At 30.2% G+C, this 19857-nt stretch overlaps 1 protein-coding gene across 1 annotated transcript in view; it reads left to right on the top strand.

Moving 5' to 3' along the window:
* The window catches only part of LOC129218499 (glypican-5-like), a 198614-nt gene that overhangs the window by 88200 nt on the left and 90557 nt on the right, over positions 1-19857 (top strand). The gene's annotated exons all lie outside the window — the stretch shown is intronic.

Genomic DNA, 19857 nt, shown 5'->3' with positions numbered 1-19857 from the left:
CCAAATGAAATCATCCTTTTCATAGAGAATTAATGCTTGATCAGCGATGCATGAGTTCTACGTATGTAACCTTGATAGAATCTCCCCAACAAAAGAAAGATTTTTACGATCGCTAGTTTTTTCATTAGATAAGCTAACTTCCATTTAGGAGCACAAAGTTCCGAATAAACAGCGTAACATTTAACCAATCGACTAGAAACTGTTTATGAGTAGGTGCTTGTAAAGAAATAAAATGAATTTTTATTGGTATTTTTCCTCAAGTAAATTAATGTTTTTCACACACACACACACACAAAATAATGTTTTTGGTAAAAAGTAAATGCATAACTGTTTCAAGCTATTAAAATCATAAGTGAGACTTATACATTCGTTTAAACAAGCACTTCTACGACATGGGTTTATTTTACATTACTTATTTGCTACTAGAAACAAACAATCGACGACGCATGTATTACCTACATAACTAAATTTAAAGTGAAATCTGGTTAACATATAATCCTAGACCTAGATAACTTTTAAAATGTCCTTTTTTTTTTTCAGAATAACGTTCTGATTTCTCTATAAAATGGGTGCAACTCTAAATTTTCTAACAGAATAAATACATTTAAAAGAGTTTGGGAATACCAAAGCAAATTTAGTTCTCAACAGTTTCAGAAAAAAAAAGCATTATTCAGTTTCTATTTATTCCAATTAAAAAAGTAGTGGACAACGAACCCTTTTTCTTTAAATCTACAAGTTCTTACTTCTTTTTCAATTTATACGTCTTCTTTTTTATAAGTGCACAATTAATAAATAAGTGAAAGACAATTAATTAAAAAATAAAATTTAAGGTTGTGGGCATTATTCTTTATCTTAGTAGGTTGGTATTTTCCTACATTAACCTATTTTTTATCATTTAGTACTGTTAATTATTCGTTGTGTGTAATTAATTAGTCTTATGTTTTGGGGATAATTGCTAATATTTATTTGCTGCATTGCAAAACAGATCTTGCGATTTTCTAAGCATTAGCTGTGTGTAATAACTTGTTACTAAAAGAGGCCGTTATACAAAATCGGGTTTTAAATAGCATTTTTGCATAAATATCTCATTTTATGACACATACATATTTTTTTCTTAAACAGTTATTTCTTTTATATAAATTCAGTTTCATCATTTCTTAAACAAATGTATTTCGGTGCGTTACAGAAAGTGTTTCTTTGGTCTTAAAACAGGTGTCAAAAGCATTCTTGTTACTTAATTACTACGTACCTTCTGCAGCCAAAAGAAAGAATTACAAAGGGTGTCCAAAAATTAACGCAAGATTTGAATTTGCCGCCATTTTTGCAATAAATTGTGGGCAATCTTGAAAAAAGAACAATTTGGCAGCTGAAGGTCTAGGGTTATTACAAATGGAGCGTTTTCGATTCTATAATGCGTTTTCATTATCGAACAATTATTTGAAAAATAATGAAAGTTTGGGCGGGTCAAGCAGTTTACTGTTATTGGCGCTCGATATCGCAATTAGGTAATGCGCAGGTGGTTGTGGGATTGCTGACATAGACGTTTGTCTTCAAATAACCCCATAGGGAGAAGTCTAATGATGTAAAATCACACGATCTAGGGTACAATTCATATCACCGAAACGAGAGAGTACACAAACAGGAAATTCCTCATGCAGTGATTGAATTGTTTCGCTGGCTGTATAATAGCATAACACTCCATTTTTACTAACCCTTAACTCCCAGCTGTCAAATTGTTCTTTTTCCGTGGCTGCCAACAATTCACAGCAAAAATTATGGCAAATTCAAATCTTGCGTTAAGTTTGGGACACCCTTTATATTACGCATAAAAATGTATCAGAAGACAGAATAAAGGAAAACGAAAGGGTGCACTAATTTACAGTGAGAACCAAAAAAAGTTTCACAGCTACTTTTCAGTATGGCAAGGCTGCAACGTTAAGGAGGTAGAAACACCCCAGATTTCCTTGAGGTTAAGCCACATTTTCAATTCTAATATGGTTGATTTTAAGCTGTATTTCCAATCCTATTATGGTAATATTTATACATGTAAGCTGATACGTGGTTTTTTCCAAACGTGAAATGATCCATGACAATTTTTATAAAAGTGAAATATAAGAAAACAGTAAGTAATCATTTCCACAAAATAACATTCTAAGGGGGAAATAGAAGATCGCAGGAAAAGGAGAAATGTAATTTTTTGTATTTTTATAATTTAGAACGTTTCACATTTTAAGGTTTAAAACATTTTTTTAAAAACCATTATTTGCTTCACCCCTCCGCCACAAATTTTTACACGATGCTAAGTCATTTGAAATATTAAACGCAGAAGTATATTGGACGAAATTCTTGTGACACATTTCTGAATTTTTATTACGTGAAATACGCTTATGGGAGTTAAAAATAGCTCAATATGTAAGGAGTAATATGGGAATTTATATACAGGTAAGGGCTTATGCATTAACTCTCCTCCCCCCCCCCCACCGAGAAAGAATTCTGATTGTCCTAGTGTTTCATGGTAAATATTATGCTTAAAACATCATCTATTAACCTAAAAGCGTAGAGTTTAAAAGTGTTTTGGATTGCGCAATTAAATAAAAAGCAAATGTTTAAACTATTTCGTATATTTTTTCCAAATAACACAGTAACAACTTTCAAAAAATGAAAATAATGATTCGATTCTAGAAGTTTTACGATACATATGGACGCAATCCGCAGTCTCAGAAAATGGCGAACCGCGTCCTTCTAAACGAACAACTATCCTCCCCCCCCCCCCTTCATCTTTCGCGTATCAATAGAACCAAAACCAACTCCACGCTTCGCATGCTAATTGAAACGCTTTCTTTTTAATACAAAAATACACGCTCGTTAACAATGAAGAACTCGTTTTTAAATATGCTGTTGCTACGTTAATCGTAAACTAGCTTATCTTGTTGAATTCCAATCCTATCAACTCCGATAACAATCGGCGTTTTGTTTAACAGCCAAGCTCTTTTTCAACTAGTCCTGCTTCAGCTTCTGAATAGTAATGGCGGCTATATAAATTAGGGAGCCGTGATGGATTGTCAAGTTAATTTTTTCATTCTTTCTTTTTTTTCCTTTTCATTCTCAATTTGTTTAGCATCATTGCATCCCAGATCCTGTATTTCAGACGTGAAGAGATTCGCCTTGTTCTTCCAGTCTGTTGTGTGGGACAGTTTGTTTTGCGGTTAAAATCCTCCCACCATCATGAATTGATGCAGTGAGAAGCAAAGGGATGTAAGTGGACTTTTATAAGTTTCGAGAAAAACGCATTTAAAGTTCAGATCAAGTTTTGAGTAAAACACGTTGTTAGTAAGTATACTGAGAAATAATGAAGTTTTCAAAAATGAGTAGCGGAGAGGAGGGAGGAATGGGACAGTGGGAGGTGTGGGACAGCTAAAATTATGGCAAAATAAATCACTTTATTTTATTGTCAGTTTGACCACTAGAGGGCCTGTTTATAGCTTCTTTTTGTTTCATACTTGCATTTTATCCAGCAGGAAGTTTCAGTTAATAGTTGAAAAAAGTTAAATTTCTCACCTCCAAAATAAGTTTCTAATCTATTTTTAGTTTTATTTCTTTATTTATGTAATTTGTAAAACTAACATAATATATTATCGTTGTAATCTTAAGTATATAATATATGCTTATCTGCAATTTAGTTAAGCCTAAAAACCAGCATGGTTTATGCGACAAGTTATTTTTTAGAAGCAATGTGCAGAGGGAGGAATGGGACACTCCGAAGAGGGAGGAATGGGACATGCCCCATAAATATGTCCCTTCTGTAAAGGGGCTGTTCAAATATTACGTAAGGATGTTTTTATCAAATTTTTGACCTCTCCTCCCCCTTGTCAGCAGAAATATGCAAATCGCAAACCCCCCTTAATAATAACATAAGCTAATAGCACCCCCCCCCCCACTTTTCTTAACAGTAAAAGTAAAAATTCAATTTAAAAAAATTTGAGACTTAATTTTAAAAAAATGCTTGTTTAATTTCCTTATTTAGGAAAAACTCTTAGATCACAATTTTAAAAAAACTTAGCCATTTGAAAATTTTTCTAGTTTTTTTTTTATAATATAAGATTTTTGAAAATGTCTTACGTAAGCATCACTCAAATATCCTCCCCTTCCGTTGTCAGCAAAAATAAGCAAATTGCTAACCCCCTCCCCCCTAACTATGTCGCAAGGGTGGAGAGCATTTATGATACTGAAAGCTACAATGCAAAATTTATGAGAAAGGGCATGAAATTTTAATTTTCCTCAACAGGATGACTGTAGCATTATAGATAAAACAGATATTATCATGAAATTACCGCCACCACAATTGGTTGGTGGGACCAGTAGAGCACAGTCGTGTTTTTCTTGTAATGTGACCTTTCTAATTATGATACTCGCTAATTTTTCTATAATTTTCAAATGTGTCCCACTCCTGTGTGGTTCCCCCATAAAAATGCAAATTTTTTATTTTCCATTTTTTTTGCATTCTTATTATCTATTGTACGTTAGCTACATTGTACAAGTTTGCTTATTTGGTTTCAGCTGAAAAAAAGCGCAGGAAAAAAGTCTCATTCCACAACTTCCCCACTGTTAATATTGAATCCAAAACGCGTTTTTTCAAATATCTCGAAAAACTCATTTCTGAAGATACTGCCGTTTACCTGCCCACGGCAATACACCTTTTAATTACAGTTGTTTTAGACTATCATTCTCTTTCTTTCTCTTTTTGTCGAATAATGAACAGTGTTTACATTTGCGTGGAAGCTCATGAGAGCTTAGCGCTTGTAGTTCTTTACAATCATCTGAATTCTCATACATCAAAATTGAATTCGGGATATTTGACGTATGAAAGTACTTTCGGAAGTCTGTAGGGCTCTCGTACTTTTATTAGACATTAAAACTTGTTTATGAACCTTTGTTAATCATGTAAATTATGGTTAAGCGAAGTAATAATGAATAAATTTGAAAGTTAACTGCAATTATTTTGCAAATGTGATTCATTCTCTCACGCATTCTCATTTTAGAAAGATTAATCCATTGGTGTTGGCTGGAAGAACACTAGCACATCAAACAATCATACTTCAAAAAATTATAACATTTTCTATTAATAACAATTAAAATTAAAAATAGTATATTATTGATAAAATAAAGTTATAAGTTAAATAAGCTATTTTTTTCCATGTACCGTCATCGATATAACACGTATAATTTTTCATCTCTAAATTATTAAAATGGTCTTTTCCATCTGTTATATCAATATTCAGAAGAAAACATTTCCCTTATTATAGTATTTAAAAATTAAAACTAGTAGTTACCACATAATCGATTTTAAATTCGTTCTCTGAAAATGTTAGGTGTTATGTTTTACTAAATTGCAACTTATCGAACTTTTATGTTACGAAATTCAATATTTTAAGCTCAGTACTGCGTTGAGAAGGTCAAGGGCAGTATCTGCAGAAATTAGTTATTGAGATATTTGAAGAAACGTGTCTTTGATTCCATACTGGCAATAGGGAAATGTTGTATGTAAATGTTCTTTTCGTGATATAGTTTCAACTGAAATCTAGTACGCAAGTTGGTACAATTAAGCGAAAGTACAATTGATGAGAAAAACACAAAAATATTAAAAATAAATGAAAATTTTTCAGATTATGCGATTTACTTTCCCACGGTAGAGTATTTCATTAGGAGAACACATAAACAAAGGAAAAGTAAAGATAAAGCTGAATAACAACAAAAGAAATATATTATACCACAGGAAAATAGTTCTTTTTCTACTAATATGTAACCTAATAATGCAATTTCATTCAACAGCATATTTATTTTGTCAAATTTGATTCTATTACACTAAAATACTGCCCAAATTTAATTATGCCATCATAAAATTGCCATTTTTCTTGTTGACTTATTAGATTATGATTAAAATGATGCAATATATTTAATTTAAATGGACTAATTTTAAAAAATGATTACTAATAAGTAACACAGCAAAATAGTTCTGTTACATCATAGCAACAATTTTATGTGTCTAACTATGCAAAGTGAGTGATTTTTATTTTGTGCATTTTGTCTAATTTCTTCCAACGCCACGATCCTTTTATAAAATGAGAGGGACAGGAGGGGGAGGTAATATTTAATTTTAATATATATTTAATCTTTTATTTATATTCTTAATTTCTATTGTCAATAGTTCTGTTCAATTTGACCGCGTTTATAAACTAAGCAGCATTAAAATTTATAACGAAATGCGTGTTTGGCTCCTATTGCGAATAAGCATCCTGGTGTCAATCAAAATATTTATTTCGATTAATTGTTTAGAAGTTAGATAGATCTTTGCACTTAATCCCGTGACTGATCGGATTTGTGAAATATTGCTCGTGATATAAACGTATTCATAGTTTACACATGCATGAAGATTATTTTCTATACGTAAATCATGATTACTATAAATCTTCCATTATGTGCATTATAATTGTAAACCTATAGGTACCGTTTTAGCTGATTCAGTAATTACCAAGTCCTAAAACTTGATGCATTGCACTTTCATTGTTGAGGGAAATTAAAGCATTTTTTTTTCGCAATTATTTTCAAATGTCTGGCAGTTCCTAATTTTACTACTTTTTGAATGTTTCCCATTCCTTAACAGCAAATTTTCTCACTTTTCACGATTTTTTCAAAAGTTATTGAAAAGGCATTTCTATTGTGCTAGTAAAAAAAAAAGACTTGAAACCAAACAAACTTTTGTCATCAAAAATGGGTTTTTGACATGGAGGTAAAACAGTCCAAATGAGATAAATTAAAAACTTTCTGACTGTGATTGAAATCTTTAAAAATTTTTTTTGCATTTTTGTAAAGGATTTTTTTTTACAAAAGGCAAAAAAAAAAAAAAAAAAAAAAAAGACAAATTCAGCACAGTAGAACCTCTATTATCCGAGCCTTTTTTATCCAAAATTCAGCTCATTTTCCTGCAAGAGTTATTTTTTTTCTTTATTTTTGAGTTTTGTTTACTCCTTGAAAGCTTTTATCAACCAAAATTCATGTTAAAGCAATTCTTTGACGCAAAAAAAAGTTAGCAGAGCTATTGTTTTCGAGTGTTTTGAAAATGATTGGGTTGGCCGGAGCAGCAAACTACGATAATTCTGAACTAATTTTACTTTATACAGTAGAACCTCCATTAAGGGACACCTCCGAAAAAGGGACACCTCTATTTAAGGGACATTTTTTCTGGTCCCAGTCCCTTTGAATAGGGACTTCCATGTATTCACCTCTAGTTAAGGGACACTCTGTTTAAGGGACAGTCTCAAAATCAAGAAAATACGAAAAATAATGTATAAACTCACAAGAAATAGTGAATTTACTGGACTACTTTTCCTCTAAAAATTAATTGAGGTAAGTTTGACATAAACATATGTGAAGGGAATAAGTAATGTATTGAAAGAAAACTTGCCTAAATTAACATGATGCATGATTTGCCCTTTCGACAACTTATTCAAGTAGGTTCTAGGCCGACGGAGTGTGCACAGTAACTAATTAGCTCTGTATATAAAACTTAAAAAAATTTGAACACTAGTTGTAATTCACATAGTATTTCATTGTAAATTACATACCATAAAACAAATATATGTAATGAATTACTTCAAAATTATTTCTGTATGCTACAAAACTTGTTCTTTACTAAATTTTTGATTAAATTTTAATTCATAAAATAATATAAACTTAGAAATTTGAATAATTGTAAATTTTATTTAGCTTATATGAAATATTTTCAATACTCAATAATAATTGTTTAATGTTTATTGTGATATTATACTACTAAGTACACGGCATGCACCAATTCATTCACCTCCAAATAAGGGACACCTCTGTTTAAGGGACAAAATGTCTGGTCCCCTTAGTGTCTCTTATTGAGAGGTTCTACTGTATATATATATATATATATATATATATATATATATATATATATATATATATATATATATATATATATATATATATATATATATATATATATATATATATATATATATATATATATATGGGAAGATTGCCGTCAATGAACCGGTTCCATGACTAGACCGCAAAGATATATCCCTTACCAGAGTTTGTGCAGACGCGTAATCAGTTTTAGTACCTTCCCTTGTCCGAAAACAGACTACTGCAGAGTCGTCAAGTAGCTAAAATTATTTCAACATATTGTTAATCGGTCAGAAAAGATTTCTACCATTATCTTACTAATTACTGAGATTTTCATTTACTTATAACATGCTTTGAATATCACTGATCAATTAAACGTGAACATTGACTTAAAAGAGTGCCTTTTCAAGTACAATTCCCCATATTTCATGTTTCATCATGATTCGTCATAGCAGTAACACCTATACGAATATTCAAAATGACGCTGTTGCTATCACTGGACCGCTAGGTGTTTTCACAAATGGACCACCTGACAAAGTAAGTGGTTCATTCTTGGGAAAACTCAAATATTGTTGTAACTTCAGCTCAATTACCTTTAAAAATTGCTCAATTATATTAAAATAAATATAATAATGAAAAAAATAAACTCAGTAATTATTGCAAGCTCTGATACTTTATTATAATTTCAAGTCATTTTTTTAAAAAAATTGATTAAAAATTTAAAACATAATAACACAGTTTGAAATACTTTTGCTGTTCCGGAAAAATGCAAAAATTAGTAAAATATGGCCAGCGGACAAGTGAGAGCATGTAACGTGCTACAGTAGCTTACAAAAATGGTGGCATGGACTGTAACGAAGTCTGCCGACAATATAGAGTTCTGAAAGCAACTTTAAACAGTCGGATGGAAGACCTTTTGTTGTTACCTTAGTTTCTTTTTAGAAATTTAGGATATAAGCCCTATGAAATAGGAATATAAATAGTGAGTCATATTTTGAAACTAGAGAAATGGTTTTTGGAATTACTTCCGAAAAATTGAGGGAATATGCCTTTCAAGAGGCAGAGAAAAATAACATGTACCACAGATTTAAGTTAAGACAAAAAGTCTGTTAGTACTTTATTCCCTGGTAGTAAGAGACTTTGCTTTTGGTTTCAGTAATAAAATGGTCAATAAGTTCTCTGATATTTTAGAGAGCAAGTACAATTTTGCGTCGAACGATAATTTTCAAAATTGATTTAACAAAACTACCAACCGTTCAAAAGAGGTTGAAAGATATTAGCTAAGAACGGGGTTGCACAGGTTGGAAAAATATCAAGTCATGCACGAGGTGTGCTCACAATAGCTGTGTGCTGTGTGAGTGCTGTGGTTTTTTTTATGTTCCTCTTATCCGAAAGTAAAACATTTTAGAAAATAAATCTCTTTTTCTATAATTTACTGTTATTTGTAGTGTTTATTGATTGCCTGTTATAAATATTTTTTGGTTATGCATTGATTTTTTTATTTGAGCATCTGGTCCATCGATGGAAACTCGATGGTCCATCCGTAGCAACCGGCAGCCATGAACGGACCACATGCTAAAACATTTATTTTTAATTTTCATTCTTTATTGTATATAGTTATCAGGAAAGTGAATGTTATTATTAAAAGAGATATTTACCGAGAAATTATTCCTATTATTAACCTGAAATTTGAGTTGGATTTCCTAGCTAAAAAAATCGAAAAAACTGTTATGTGGTTCGTTGACGACAACTTTCCCCTATATATATATATATATATATATATATATATATATATATATATATATATATATATATATATATATATATATATATATATATATATATATATATATATATATATATATATATAGAGAGAGAGAGAGAGAGAGAGAGAGAGAGGTGGGGGAGAGAGAGAGAGAGAGAGAGAGAGAGAAAACCTCCAATGTAGCTGTATAACAAAGATAATTGAAACTGCAACAAACCAAGTTTCAAACATTTGTGACACTAAGCGTGTTAAAATAAAGAAATTAAAACAACTAACATTTCTAGCGTGGTCCTTTTTTTTCTGTTATTATCACTTTTAATCTTACTTAATCAGGAACACAATCTGCAGTTAAACAATCTCAAAACTTTAGAACTCTTGATTATCCGGTTATTTCAGTTATTCGAAGACAAGTCGATCCCAATTAATTAGGATGCAATCGAGTTTTATCCGTACTAATGAATTTCAGACATTATTTCTGTGCTGTGGAAAGATAAAACTCTTCTAGATAACACGTGAGCTCCTTCAGCAGGTCAACAAATTGTCAGAACAGCTATTCTTCACCACCACCCTTTTTGAATAGGGGGAAAAATAAGAGATGGCAAGTTAGGAAAATGATCAGCTTAAACATTTATACGGAGAATTAGCAACGAAAACATTTTTCCCATAACTTTGAGAAGGAAGGAAAAAAAATTAAGAAATAACAGCTTGTTGCAACTTAGGAACTTAAGTTTTGTTACGCAGTAGGGCGTGCCACGTTGTTGTGAGGGATGGCGTAAGCACAGGTCATTAAAGTAGGTAAAAAAAACTTTGTTTTCTCGTGTGAGATATATTTTCTCCCAAATAAAACAATGGTGTTATCATCCAATCCTGATGCTCTAATTAGGAGCATAGTTGTTATACATTTCAAAAAGAACTCTTAAGTATTTCACTTCAGTTTTCCTGGCATTTTTATGATCAAAATCTATTTTTAAGCAAATTGATCTGCTTTAACGATTAACAGTTTGTTTTCTTTTGATTTTGTTTTGAATTTGGTTTGAATGTGCCAACGAAATGAGTCACTTGCCAAATAAAACATTCATTGAGATTTGAATTCAGAGATCTGTGAGCTCCTTATATATATATATATATATATATATATATATATATATATATATATATATATATATATATATATATATATATATATATATATATATATATATATATATATATATATATATATATATATATATATATATATATATATATATATATATATATATATATATATATATATATATATATATATATATATATATATATATATATATATATATATATATATATATATATATATATATATATATATATATATATATATATATATATATATATATATATATATATATATATATATATATATATATATATATATATATATATATAAGAAGCTATGTATCATTGTGTATCACTTGCAAAATAAAATGTTCATTGAGATTAATTTGAATTCAAAGACCTGTGAGCTCCTTACACATTATTGTATTTATCGTTGTGTGTCACTTGCCAAATAAAACGTTCATTGAGATTAATTTGAATTCAGAGACCTGTGAGCTCTTCGTATACTATTAAATTTATCATTGTCCTCCAAAATTTACATTATTTTCCTCCACATAATAATAATTTAATACCTCCACATAAAAACGCAAATACAACATTAGGCTATTAGAACGTGTAGAAAGGAATTGAAAATGATAATTAAATAATCTAAAGTAAAGTAAATAAAAAGCGCTCCAGATTTTTAAATTTGGATACCGGAAGTGAAAATAAGGGTTCAAACATAAATTAAAAGGAGAGAAAAGAAATATAATCTCAATATAACTTGCTCATTTGTTAAAGTGTTAGTGTCAGTAAAAATTTACGGCATACTCATGTTTTTCATATTGCAGGCAAATATATTTGTATAGCACAGGGTTTTGTATAGCACACATTGAGATCTCCCTCTATGTTATAACTTATGCTTTAATTTTGGGTTTTAAAAATTTTTTTTTATAAATATGCCAAATTTTTTTTTTTTTTTTTTGTTCTTAGAAAATGTCGAAAAGTACATTTAACTTGTTTCTGAATGTAAGAAAAGAAAGGAATCAGCAATAGTAAGATATTTTCGAGCGGGATTAGCATGAGCAACGAATCTTTATAATTTTTACTGAAAGTGTTTATTCCTTTCAGCTACGATTTCTCAAAAACGGTCGAAATATTTTTTTCTTTTGGATGCTATTAGAACTATTAGAAAGCATAGAAGAGAAAAGTAAAAGAATTTTATTTTGAATCATAATACATTGAATTTCCTTCGAGTTTTGTAGCAATGTATTTCATTTTTTCTTTTGTTTCGAAATTATTTTTTCGGTTTGAAATCAAGTTTGAAAGTAATTATCTAAAAGAAAGATTTTTTTCTTTCTTTTAGATTAGTAAAATTAAGTCTCAAAACTGAAGATTCACCAATTTACTTCTACCTCTACTAACCTATTTCTCCACTTTCTCATTGAAACTTCTTCAAAATCAAACTTTTAGAAGATACTAAAGGAATCTATAGTATACTGAGATTAGCATCAAAATAAATTCTGACGATTTTAAATGTATTTTTCATTTTTTGACAATGCAAATACTTTTTCCCCCCATTGTCGAAACACTTGACCGCATTAAACTGTTCCCTATTCATTCTTATTGACTATGAGAAAAAAGAAAACAACTAACTTAATTACGAAATTAAATATGGCGTCCTTCATTAAACGGCGATAAAAGCTAAAGCAAACCTTCAAGTTCAATGCGTTTACTTGAAAGGAAAAAAAAAACATTTATGCACATTTCGACAACTGTTTTCATTATGTGTATTTCCATTTCACAGTATTATCAGTCTTGTTTTTAAATGGCATAATATTAGGCACCTGCATAATGTTGTCGTCGAATGTAGTTCGTTTTTGATGTAATATCCTGCCATTCTTTATATACTTAAATTTCGAAGTGTTTTTATAAGAAATAATGTTTTTCCCTTTTTTATTAATTAAACTTTTTCTGAAAGTTTCATCTGTGCAATGTACCTCGTCTTCAACTATCTTAAAAGAGATTTTTTTCAAATCTACGTTCGGTTAAAATTTCCAGAAAGAAGATTAAGAAGCATATGAATTAATCAATAACATACCGGTAGTTATGAAAATAATGGAAACACCTCTGAATAGAAGTGACATTTTTGACTGTATTTCGTAAGTAATAAAGAATAAAACTAGATGTCTGGTTTTTTTAGAAATAGCAATGTACATATTCTGGTTGTACATGGTGGCTCAATGGAAGACTTGAATTTTTTTGAAGCACGTGAAATGTCGTACGTCTTATATTTTGAAAGAGGCCAAATTATTGGAACAAGTCTCGCTGGAGCAAATGTAACTCAAACATCTCAACTTTTTGGCAATTCTAGAGGTACAGTATCTAAAGTCATGACACCATACACAGAGCACGGTAAGACAAGCTCGGCAAATCAAAATCGTGGATGGAAAAAGAAGCTCAGTGAAAGAAACCGACGGGCATTGAAGCTGATTGTAATGTCTAAAAAACGAACAATAGCAGCAAAAGTGACCACAGTATTCAATCACAATCTGGATTCACAGTGTGAGTGATTACAGTCAAAAAGCACCTTTATTAACGGAACATTTAAGCCAGTGTAGCGATTTCTAACACCACACTTGTCTCACTGTTCCCATTATTTTGATAACGACCTTTATTCAACCTGGTTTATTATAGTTTTCAATTTTGTACGTTTTAAGTTGCTAAAAATGTGTAAAACGTGTATGTTCTACTTCCTTGAATTTTTTTTTTTTTTTTTTTTTTTTGTTGCAGAACAAATGTTTTTAAAGCAAGTATTTATTTAACTTTTAAACATCAAAAAAAAAACTGACTTCTTTCGCAAACATAGTTATTTAACATATACTTCTACATTAAAATTAAGAAAGAAAAATTAACGAATGAAGAATTTAGTTAAACTATATGTATATATAGTTTGTGTGTGTGACCCCTGACAATATTGAAATTTGATCAGGTTTTTTAGATTAATTTTTCTTTTAAGTAAACAAAAAAAACTTATATTGGTGGCAGCCCAACATTTATATTTTAACCAATATTTATTGAAACGTTATTACAACACATCACTTTTTTTTTTATCTTTGATCCATTGTTTGCAACTTTAATTCATCTACAGTGGCTCCCAAAAGTCTTCGTACACCTTCGACTTTCAACGAAATAAGCCCCAATCCATTGGTTACAATTAATAATTAAGAATAGGAATTTAATTTTAAGATCTATGATCAATTTTCAACAAAACTACATGAAAAGTTTTTAAAAAATATTAAAACTTATTTTTTTAAAAATCAAAAACCAAAAAGTGCCGGAAATTTTATCTCACAAAAGTCTTCGTACACTTTATAAAATGTCTATATATTATTGAATAATCTAACTTTTGATTAAGTTATTAATTAGTAGAATATCATACAGTATTCATAACACCTTTTAAACGTCTGGGAATAGATTTTTTTTTTTTTTTTTTTTTTTGCGTAATTTCTGAGTAAGTGTTCAACTTCGAGTCTCACTGTTTCTAGCTCTATTTTCGTTTTAAAGCCCTATTTTGGTAATCTAGCCTCCAGATATCTCTAAATACGTTACATTAAGTTAAAATCTGGAGATTGAGGGAGTATTTTCTAAACTTTGGGACAATTTTTGAGGCACTAGACGTAAACGTTGAAAACCGTGTGCTTCTTATCGTTATCTTGATAAAAAAACGAAGTTGTTTCCAATAACCAAATTTTTGGATAAGAATTCAAAATTGGTTTTTAAAATATTAAAAGGAACAGCATGATTCATTATTTCATCAAAAAATTCCTAACTACCAAGTCCTGATGCTGATATGCACCCTCACACTAAAACACCTCTACCGTCCTGATTAACTGATCCAACTAAGTTCTTAAGATTAAGCTCCTAATTTTTTCTTCTACTTACAATTATACGACAATTTAACCAAAAATGTTAAATTAATTTTTATCTTTAAGTAAGACGTAATTCTAAAACGTTTCGAGCTCTTTTATCATTGATTTTGCGACGAAAAGCGTAAGCTTTCTGTTTTTCGCACGACCAAGAAAATTTCTGCGGGAAGAGGTCCCATTTAATCCAGCTAATCAAAGAACTTGGCGAACAATTTTAGGTGAAAATTAAATGTAAAATGTTTCATTTAACTCTGCAGAAACTTTTACAGCACTCAAATGTGTATTTTTCATAAATTTTTTAACTTTAAATCTCCGATTACGTTTTGTCAACTTTGCCGGTTGACCTTTTCTTACCTTGTTTTCGGTCCGATTTCTTTCTTTAAAGCATTTTATCAAGCACTTTACTATACAAACAAATAAAGTAACTACATTAGAGACATTTCAAACCAATTTATAGCTACTGTGTGAAAAAAATTCAAATTTTGAATGGTTTTTGCGGTTTTTTACAAATACCAGTCATTTTATAGTAATAAGCATTATATTAAGGAATAAATAAACAAAAAATTAAAGCCAAATGACTTATAAGGGTCAACACAATGCAAAAATATTAATAAATTGGCATATGATAATTTTAATCATGAATTTATTAAAATATTTGAGTGTACGATGACTTTTGTGGCGTGTTATTTCCCTGTTTCTTCGTTTTCTGACCCATTTCAAAAAGAAGATCCGTCAATATTTTGAAAAAACCAATGGGTTGTATTTAGAATGCCATAGAAATGATGTGAAAAAATATTGGACTTCATATTCGAATTCAGTTTCGAGTTATTTTGGTTTTACTAAAAAATTTCAATGTGTACGAACACTTTTGGGAGCCACTGTATGTATGCAAATCCAGCATCTGATGTTGGACAATTAGAATCTGTAATTGAAAAGTTTCGCAACACAGTCTTTATCCACGACAGATAAAATAGCCTCAGGTGGAGAAACAGCAACAAAGTTATGAATGGTGGCATCAAGAGGATCGTGACCTTGAAGAGTCTTGCCTTGTTAAAGTGGAACGATTGGAATGCGGGGACCCTCCCTCCTCACTGTTCCATTCGATAAGTGGGATACCTCTCATCCAGTCGAGCATCTTGTCGGGTTGTCTGAAGGGACGTCTTAATTAGGAAGAATAATTCTCAATTCAAAGACTTAGTTGGAGGACGTTCCACCTTTCTGGAGCTCCCAGGACCCTTCTTTGTGATACCTTGCATCATTCGTCAACAGCCATGTTATGATCCTTTTCACTTGATGAATTGTGTGGAGATTTAGAGCAGTAATGCTTTTATCCGCTCCATTATTTACAGTGGCAGTCATTTGTAAAGAATTAGTGTCTGTTTTATTAATGTTAAGGCAGTGGCTTTTCCTTTCTAACAAGTGTAAACTCATTCATGTAATAAAAAACTTTAGTGATGACATTTAAGCATCTTTTAATTAAGCTTAAATGTCAGAAAGCGTGTTCCCGAAGCAATTGCAGACAGAAAGCATTTGTTCAAGCTCGAGAAATTTGAAATTAGCTGTAGAATTATGTATTTAAACGTTTTATTGACGCTCATAGCAAATATTGACGCTGATAGCAAATAATCTCGTTTCTCAATCCTATAATAACTATTAACTTTAAACTGATTTTTCTTAACCGCTTAGAAAATGTTCATGAAGATAAATCAAAAGATATCAAACAAAACATAATGCTTTGGAATTTTTGCAAGTGTTTCTTAATCTCAACAACCTCAGAAAATTAAATTGCTGAATGTCATCGACATTTTTAGCCGCAGGTTCAGATTTCAAAAACTCATTAAATGACCACGATACGTCATAAACGGAATGTTGTCTTGATTTCAATTTTATTATCATAACTTTTGTTTTAAAAACGCATTCTAAATTTGCGGCAGTTCATGTATTTGGTGGCGTTTTGGATTTGTATTACATTGCATTCGGATTGTTATGCACTTATACAGTAGTTAATTACAATTATTGCGGGAAGATTCTCTAGGTAGTGAATGTAATGGGGCTATACGTATCCTTCGTACTGCACGTCATTCTGAGTAAGGAGCAATCGAGGTAGCACCACATATGTAATTAAAAGGTCTAAAGTATTTAGAATGATTTGAAGTAGTTTAAACATCACTTCCACAAAATAAAAAGAAAATTACTGTCGCTACTTCGCACCTGCAAGTCTGTACTGGTTTAAAAGAAGAAAGTCGTTTTAAGACTGATTCACAAAGTAGGTTTAGCAGAGATTACAAAAATGAAAAATTATAAGATAAAGCTTTGCACAGAAATTATTATTATTATTATTATTATTATTATTTTTTTTTTTTGCGTAATAGTATTTTCTTCTAGCAACGATACCAAATTGTTGTAACCAAATATATGTTCCTAGGTTTCCAATGAAAAAGGGCTAAAATCGTATGAAGCAAATTTGATTTTAAGCACCTAAAAACTAATATTTGCAAGTGCAAAAAATACAAATTTGCAGGTAATTCTCTCTCTAGTACAAATAGTATTAAAAAATCTACTGTTAAGCAGCAAGAGAATACTCGTAGTAACAGCCGTGGCAAGTGCTTTTATAGAAAATGAACTTGTACGCGTTTTACTCCAAGTTTTAATTTTCACACTAATATCCCTTTAATTCTCACAATCTCACACGTTTGCAAAAATCATCGACAATTTTAGGAATAAATTATACTGCAGGTTTTATTTTAAAAAGTTTTGTTGTATGTGCACACATTTTTAAAGTAAAGCATGGTGTTAAGAAAAGAAATCAAAAGCTGTTGATAATATTACCTTCAAAACATATAGACATGACATTTTAAATATGAAAATAGCTATAAAATTTTAACATATTATTTTTATCCGCTTAAAATTTTCGTGAATATTCATCTAAAGATATCAAACAAAGCACAATGCTTTGGTTTTTAACTTTAGCAAGTGTTTCTTGAATTTAAATCTCAACGTCTTAAGAAAAGAAGATTGCTGAATGTCATCTTCATTTTTAACCGTAGGTTCAGATTTAAAAAAACTCATTAAATGACCGCGATACGCCATAAATGGAATGTTGTCTTGATTTTCAATTTTATTATCATAACTTTTGTTTCAAAACGCATCCTTAATTGCGGCAATTCATGTATTAGGTTCTGTTTCGGATTTTTAATCACATAGTTTTGCTTTTGAAAACGAAAAAGTGTTAGAATTTAGGTAAAGTAGAATCTTTCCAGTCACACAAAAGAAAATTTTTCCTATACTGCACTTAAGAGAAAAAAAAGAAAAAACACAGAAAATGAAAAAAAAAAGCTAGCTATCTCGCTAAAAAAACTTTGTTGAAATGTGATCGTACAGCATAAAACATAAAACAAAGAAAATAAATAAATTATGTTACTATTTTTTTCTAAACAAAGAAAAAACAAATAAAAAATATAAAAATATTTCAGTAATTAAAATGCAAATGTCATAAAATGAAAAAAAAAAAAGCTCATATTGATTTTTAACACCCTAAAATGTGACAAATATCATTATTTCGACAGCCTATTATGAAGTAGATTGAGAATTTATTTATGAAGTAGTACCAAAACCCTCAGTCATAACACGAAAAGACATTTCTAATGACCAAATCGTTAAAATATGCAACTCTTTAATAAAGCAGTATAAAGAAGAATAATATAAAGTCATTTATTACATGGATAGAATGATAATGATATTATTTTGTTCATTTTTGCATCTATAATTTCCAAATCGCCTCCTCTCCTTTTCCATGCGTAGTTCAGTTACACTCCAAGCGATAAACGCATATGGGGCTTTCCATACATAATTTCACTTTCTTCAAACAAATGTAACCCCCTCCTTAAAGTGTCACATAGTGTCACACTTCCTCTTAACCCCCCCCCCCCTTTACCACATGTCCCGCTGTTTTTCCTAAGCACATTATTTTAAAAAAGGCAAGATGTTAAGCTTTTTGCTACCCCCTCCGACCCCTTGTCACGAGCTGTCACAATTTCATGAACTCTGACTACCCTCAAAGTGTGATATCATTCGGGGATAACCTCTAATGCCAAATTATAATTCGAAATCGCAAAATAGAGAGCCAGCAGTAAATATACAATACGTCTTTGTAGACATAGGTCTGTGTGATTAAAATGATAAAATAAGTTTCCTTACAGGACGTAGGAAAATTCATCGACATTTTCTTTCATTCTGTAAAAAATGCAAATGTCAATAATTAAGACTCCATTGTACAACAGAATATTTAATTTCTTACTGCTGCATCGTTAGCAAGTTTATTCCAGACAAGATCGAAGAGACGCATCCCTCCACTCAAAGGGGAATTAATTCAAAGGTTGAAAAAGATCGAAATCCGAATGAATTCACGGATCTTTTCCACGAAAAACAAAATGCTAATAAATGAATTTTTTAGCTTTTGCTTTTTTTTAGTTAAAAATGAATGAATTCCTTATTTAGCATTCTAAAAATATGACTGATCATGTGTGTCATAAAAAATCAATTTGTGACTGGTTAAATGCAAATCTTTTACTCTTATATGATTGCATTAAAATATGTATGTCAAATAAAAGAGGAAAATTGTAAAAACTTCTATAAAGATTTTCCAATTGCTATAATGATAAACATGTAATAAATATTTATGGGGGAAAATACAGAAATAAAATTTGAATCATGAATTGCAGTTAATTTTTATTTTTTACCTTTTATGTATCTTTTGCTCAATTCTTCATTTGTTACAGTATAATAAATTTTATAATATGTACAATCCTTCACAATTTTTAAATAAAAAACTATCCAGTAACTCTCCATGCTCAAAGCACCAAAAACTTCCAAATTTTTCAACCATTACATTTAAGTTGGATAAGATTTTCATAAATAGTTGAATCTTTTTTTTTTTTTTTCTAAATTGGAGATTTCTAAACGGAAAGTTTATTAGTTTCTTTTTACGTGCATTTTTAGAACCATATGTGAATACAAATATGCAAACACATAAATTAACATACATCAAAATTGGAACATGAATATTTCCGTTCATAGATATTAATAATATAATTAGATCATCTGTGTGTACATTCTCAACATTAGCTTGAAAAGTAGTGAATAATACTTTGATATACAGGA

Source organism: Uloborus diversus, chromosome 3 (genome assembly GCF_026930045.1).
Source record: "Uloborus diversus isolate 005 chromosome 3, Udiv.v.3.1, whole genome shotgun sequence".
Classification (NCBI taxonomy): domain Eukaryota; kingdom Metazoa; phylum Arthropoda; class Arachnida; order Araneae; family Uloboridae; genus Uloborus; species Uloborus diversus.
This window is presented reverse-complemented; position numbering and strand designations above follow the sequence as displayed.